We start from the raw sequence: 6,946 nt of genomic DNA, 5'->3' as shown, positions 1-6,946 counted from the left end.
TAGTATATACATAGTATATGTATATATAATAGTATATTATATATATATATATATATATATATTTTTTTATATTAGATACGTAGTATATAGTTTATATATATATACATATATTAGATATGTAGTATATAGTATATAGTATATATAGGATGTATTAGAAATTAGGAATATAGTATTAATATAGTACATATTAGATATTTAGCATATAGTATATACATAGTATATATTACTTATGTATTGTATATTATATATCTATTGTATATTTTAGATATGTAGTATATAGTATATTAGATATGTAGTATATAGTATATATATTGTATATATTAGATATGTAGTATATATTATATCTATAGTATCAATTAGATATGTAGTGTATATTATATATATATATATATATAGTATATATTAGATATGTACTATATAGTATATATATAGTATATATTAGATATGTAGTATAAAGTATATATATATTGTACATTTTAGATCTGTAGTATATATTATATATATAGTATCAATTAGATATGTAGTGTATATTATATATAGTATATATTAGATATGTAGTATATAGTGTATATATAGTATATATTAGATATGTAGTATATAGTGTATATATATTGTATATATTAAATATGTAGTATTTATTATATCTATAGTATCAATTAGATAGTAGTATAGTATGTAGTGTATATTGTATATATAGTATATATGTAGTATATATTAGATATGTAGTATATAGTATATATTAAATAGGTATATATTTTGTATTCTTTTACTACAATCACCAACTACAGGAGTTTTCTCTGTTGCCTGCTGCCTGCTGCCAGCTACTGCCTGCTGCCTCCTACTGCCTGCTGCCTGCTGCCTACTGCCTGCTGCCTGCTGCCTACTGCCTGCTGCCTGCTGCCTACTGCCTGCTGCCTGCTGCCTACTACCTGCTGTCTGCTGCCTGCTGCCTACTGCCTGCTGTCTGCTGCCTGCTGCCTGCTGCCTCTGCCTGCTGCCTACTGCCTGCTGCCTGCTGCCTGCTGCCTGCAGCCTACTGCCTGCTGTCTGCTGCCTGCCTCCTACTGCCTGTTGCCTGTTTCCTGCTGTCTACTGCCTACTGCCTACTGCCTGCTGACTTCTGCCTACTGCCTGCTGCCTGCTGCCTGCCTCCTACTGCCTGCTGTCTGCTGCCTGCCTCCTACTGCCTGCTGCCTGTTACCTGTTGCCTTCTGCATGCTAACTGCTGCCTGCTGCCTACTGCCTGCTGTCTGCTGCCTGCCTCCTACTGCCTACTGCCTGCTGCCTGCTGCCTACTGCCTGCTGCCTACTGTCTACTGCCTACTACCTGCTGCCTGCTGCCTGCTGCCTACTGCCTACTGCCTGATACCTGCTGCCTACTGCCTGTCACGCCTGCTGCCTGCTGCCTGATACCTGCTGCCTACTGCCTGTCACGCCTGCTGCCTGCTGCCCGCCTGCTCCCTATACCTGCTTCCTGCTACTGCCTGCTGCCTGCCGCCTGCTGCCTGCTGCCCGCTACCCGCTGCCTGCTGCCTACTGCCTTCGGCCTGATACCTGCTGCCGCTACCCGCTGCCTGCCGCCTGCTGCCTGCTGCCTGATACCTGCTGCCCACTGCCTGCTGCCTGATACCTGCTGCCTACTGCCTTCTGCCTGATACTTGATGCCTGCCCCCTGCTGCGTGCTGCCCTCTACCCGCTGCCTGCCGCCTTCTGCCTGCTGCCTGCTGCCTGCCCCCTGCTGCCTGCTGCCTGTCCCCTGCTGCCTGCTGCCCGCTACCCGCTGCCTGCCGCCTTCTGCCTGCTGCCTGCTACCTGCTGCCTTCTGCCTATACCTGCTTCCTGCTACTGCCTGCTGCCTGCTGCCTGCTGCCTACTGCCTACTGCCTGCTGCCTACTGCCTGCTACTTTCTGATGCATGCTGCCTGCTGCTTGCTACTGTCTGCCTCCTGCTGCCTGCTGCCTGCTACTGCCTGCTGCCTGCTACTGCCTGCTGCTTGCTGCCTGCTGCCTGGTGCCTGCTGCCTGCTACCCGCTGCCTGCCGCCTGCTGCCTGCTGCCTGCTGCCTGCTGCCTACTGCCTGCTGCCTGCTGCCTACTGCCTGCTGCCTGCTGCCTACTACCTGCTGTCTGCTGCCTGCTGCCTGCTACCTACTGCCTGATGTCTGCTGCCTGCTGCCTACTGCCTCTGCCTGCTGCCTACTGCCTGCTGCCTGCTGCTTGCTACTATCTGCCTCCTGCTAACTGCTGCCTGCAACTGCCTGCTGCCTGCTACTGCCGGCTGCCTGCTGCCTGCTACTGCCTGCTGCCTGCTGCCTGCTACCCGCTGCCTGCCGCCTGATACCTGCTGCCTACTGCCTTCTGCCTGCTGCCTGCTACCTGCTGCCTACTGCGTTCTGCCTACTGCCTGCTCCCATTACCTGCTTCCTGCTACTGCCTGCTGCCTGCCGCCTGCTGCCTGCTGCCTATACCTGCTTCCTGCTACTGCCTGCTGCCTACTGCCTGCTGCCTACTGCCTGCTGCCTACTGCCTGCTGCCTATACCTGCTGCCTGCTGCCTGCTGCCTGTTACCTGCTGCCTGCTGCCTGCTTCTGCCTGCAGCCGGCTGCCTACTGCCCTTTTTATTTCAGCTCATGAAACATGGGACAAACACTTTACATGTTGAGTTTATATTTTTGTTCAGTATATGATATAATAATTAATAGACTGCATTTTGCACCCCTCCCCGTCGCCTCAGGATGAATGGTCTTCACCACTGGAAAGTTATGGAGGCAACATCTGCATCGAGCGAAAGCCTAGAGCTGCCACTTTCAAGGAGCAGGACACTAATCTGGAAGCTTATAAGAAATCCCGTTATGCCCTCAGACGAACCATCAAACAGGCAAAGTGGCAATACAGGACTTAGATTGAATCCTGCTACACCGGCTCTGACAAAGAGAAACCCAACCGAGAGCTGCCCGGTAACACTAGCCTACCGGATGAGTAAAATGCATTCTACAGCATGCTCGCTTCGAGGCAAGGAACACTGAACCATGCGTGAGAGCATCAGCTGTTCCAGACGACAGTGTCATCACACTCTCCATAGCCGATGTGAGTAAGACCTTGAAATAAATTAACATTCGCAAGGCCGCAGGGCCAGACGGATTACCAGGACATGTACTCAGAGCATGAGCGGACCAACTGGCAAGTGTCTTCACTGACATTTACATCCTCTCCCTGACCCAGTCTGTAATACCAACATGTTTCAAGCAGACCACCATAGTCCCTGTGCCCAAGAACACCAAGGGAACCTCCCTAAATGACTACCGACCCGTAGCACTCACATCTGTAGCCATGAAGTGCTTTGAAAGGCTGATCATGGTTCACATCAACACCATTATCCCAGAAACCCTAGACCCACTACAATTTGCATACTGCCCCAACAAATCCACAGATGACGGAATCTCAAATGCACTCCACACTGCCCCACCTGGACAAAAGGAACACATTATGATGGCGCCGGAGAACAAGGCTGACATTTTACATGTTCCAAAACATTATTATTTATTTTTTTTTCACGTTGTTTTGTAACTTTTTTTTAAAACTTATTTTGTACATAATGTTGCTGCTACCGTCTCTTATGACCGAAAATAACCTCTGGGCATCAGAACTGCGATTACTCAGCAAGGACTGGTAGAATCCTTTTTTAAAAATTGTATTTACATTTATTTCTATTTCACCTTTATTTAACCAGGTAGGCCAGTTGAGAAAAAGTTTTCATTTACAACTGAAACCTGGCCAAGATAAAGCAAAGCAGTGCGACACAAACAACAACACAGAGTTACACACGGAATAAACACATGTACAGTCAATAACACAATAGAAAAGCCTATATACAGCATGTGCAAATGAGGTAAGATTAGGAAGTTAAGGCAAGAAACAGGCCGTAGTTGCGAAGTAATTACAATTTAGCAATTAAACACTGGAGTGATAGATGTGCAGAAGATGAATGTGCAAGTAGAGATATTGGGGCGCAAAGGAGAATTTTTTTTTAAATAAATACAATATGGGGATGAGGTAGTTGGATGGGCTATTTACAGATGGGCTATGCACAGGTGCAGTGATCTGTGAGCTGCTCAGACAGCTGATGCTTAAAGTTAGTGAGGGAGATATGAGTCTCCAGCTTCAGTGATTTTTGCAATTCGTTCCAGTCATTGGCAGCAGAGAACTGGAAGGAAAGGTGGGACCAGTGAAATATACCTGCTGGAAGGAGAATTTACAATCTAACCAGACACCTAGTTATTTGTAATTGTCCACATATTCTAAGTCAGAAGCATCAAGAGTAGTGATGCTGGATGGGCGGGCAGGTGTGGGCAGCGATCGGTTGAAGAGCATGCATTTAGTTTTACTTGCATTTAAAAGCAGTTTGAGGTTACAGATGGAGAGTTGTATGGCATCGAAGCTTGTCTGGAGGTTAGTTAACACAGTGTCCAAAGAAGGGACAGAATTACACTGATTGGTGTCGTCTGCGTAGAAGTGGTTCAGAGAATCACCAGCAGCAAGAGTTACATCATTGATATATACAGAGAAAAGAGTTGACCTGAAAATTGAACCCTGTGGCACCCCCATAGAGACTGCCAGACGTCCGGACAACAGGCCCTCCGATTTGACACACAAACTCTGTCTGAGAAGTAGTTGGTGAACCAGGCGAGGCAATCACTTGAGAAACCAAGACTGTTGAGTCTGCCAATAAGAATGTGGTGATTGACAGAGTCGAAACCCTTGGCCAGGTCGATGAAGACGGCTAAACAGTTTTGTCTTTTATCGATGGTGGTTATGATATCGTTTAAGACCTTGAGCGTGGCTGAGGTGGACCCGTGACCGGCTCAGAAACCAGATTGCATAGCGGAGATGGTACGGTGGGATTTGAAATGGTCGGTGATCTGTTTGTTAACTTGGCTTTCGAAGACCTTAGAAAAGCAGGGTAGGATAGATATAGGTCTGTAACAGTTTGGGTCTAGAGTGTCTCCCCTTTTGAAGAGGGGATGACCACAACAGCTTTCCAATCTTTTGGGATCTCAGACAATACGAAAGAGAGGTTGTACAGGCTAGTAGTAGGGGTTGCAACAATTGCAGCGGATAATTTTAGGACGAGAGGGGCCAGCTTGTCTAGCCCAGCTGATTTGTAGGTGTCCAGATTTTGCAACTCTTTCAGAACATCAGCTATCTGGATTTGGGTGAAGGAGAAATGGGGGAGGTTTGGGCAATTTTCTGTGGGGGGGTGCATGGCTGTTGACCGGGGTAAGGGTAGCCAGGAGGAAAGCATGGCCAGCCATAGAGAAATACTTTTTGAATTCTCAATTATCGTGGATTTATCGGTGGTGACAATGTTTCCAAGCCTCAGTGCAGTGGGCAGCTGGGAGGAGGTGCTCTTATTCTACAGTGTCCCAGAACTTCTTGGAGTTTGTGCTACAGGATGAACATTTCTGTTTGACAAAGCTAGCCTTTGCTTTCTTTACTGCTTGTTTATATTGGTTCCTAACTTCCCTGAAAGTTGCGTATCGCGGGGGGCTATTCGATGCTAATGCAGAACGCCACAGGATGTTTTTGTGTTGGCCAAGGCAGTCAGGGCTGCAGTGAACCAAGGGCTGTATCTGTTCCTGGTTCTACATTTTTTGAATGGGGCATGTTTATTTAAGATGGTGAGGAAAGCACATTTAAAGAACAACCAGGCATCCTCTACTGACGGAATGAGGTCAATATCCTTCCAGGATACCCGGGCCAGGTCAATTAGAAAGGCCTGCTCACTGAAGTGTTTTAGGGAGCGTTTGACAGTAATGAGGGGTGGTCGTTTGACTGCAGACCCATTACGGACGCAGGCAATGAGGCAGTGATTGCAGAGATCCTGGTTGAAGACAGCAGTGGTGTATTTAGAGGGCAAGTTGGTCAGGGTGATATCTATGAGAGTGCCTCGTGTTTACAGATTTGGGGTTGTACCTGGTAGGTTCTTTGATCATTTGTGTGAGATTGAGGGCATCTAGCTTAGATTTTAGGATGGCCGGGGTGTTAAGCATGTCCCAGTTTAGGTCAACTAACAGTACGAGCTAAAAAGATAGATGGGGGGAAATCAATTCACATATGGTGTCCAGGGCACCCTGAGGGCAGAAGGTGGTCTGTAACAAGCGGCAACAGTCAGAGACTAGTTTCTATCAGTTCTATCTTGTCGGAAAATGTTATAGTTAGGGATGGAAATTTTAGGATTTTTGGCGGCCGTCCAAAGCAATGATTCAGACACGGCTATGACATCCGGGTTGGCAGAGTGTTCTAAAGCAGTGAGTAAAACAAACTTAGGGAGGAGGCTTCTAAGGTTAACATGCATGAAACCAAGGCTTTCACAGTTACAGAAGTCAACAAATGAGAGCGCCTGGGGAACGGGAGTAGAGCTAGGCACTGCAGGGTCTGGATTAACCTCTACATCACCAGAGGAACAGAGGAGGAGTAGGATAAGGGTACGGCTAAAGGCTATAAGAACTGGTCGTCTAGTGCATTCGGTATAGAGAGTTAAAGGAACAGGTTTCTGGGCGCGGAAGAATAGATTCAAGGAATTATGTACAGACAAGGGTATGGTAGGATGTGAGTACAGTGGAGCTAAACCTAGGCATTGAGTGACGATTAGAGAGGTGTTGTCTCTAGAGACATCATTTAGACCAGGTGAGGTCACCGCATGTGTGGGAGGTGAAACAAAAGGGCTAGCTAAGGCATTTTGAGCAGGACTGGAGGCTCTACAGTGAAATAAGACAATCATCACTAACCAAATCAGCAATGGACAAGACATATTGACGGTAGGGAGAGGCATGCATAGCCGTGTGATCATAGGGACCAGTGGGAGGCTAGGAGAGCTGGAGACAAGGCGATTCATACAGCTAGTGGGCTGGGGCTGGCAGGGCCTTAGGGTGATCATAGGGACCAG

The sequence above is a fragment of the Oncorhynchus clarkii genome, chromosome 6, assembly GCF_045791955.1.
Source record: "Oncorhynchus clarkii lewisi isolate Uvic-CL-2024 chromosome 6, UVic_Ocla_1.0, whole genome shotgun sequence".
NCBI lineage: Eukaryota > Metazoa > Chordata > Actinopteri > Salmoniformes > Salmonidae > Oncorhynchus > Oncorhynchus clarkii.
The sequence above is the reverse complement of the archived record's forward strand: the minus strand, read 5'-3'. Positions refer to the sequence as shown.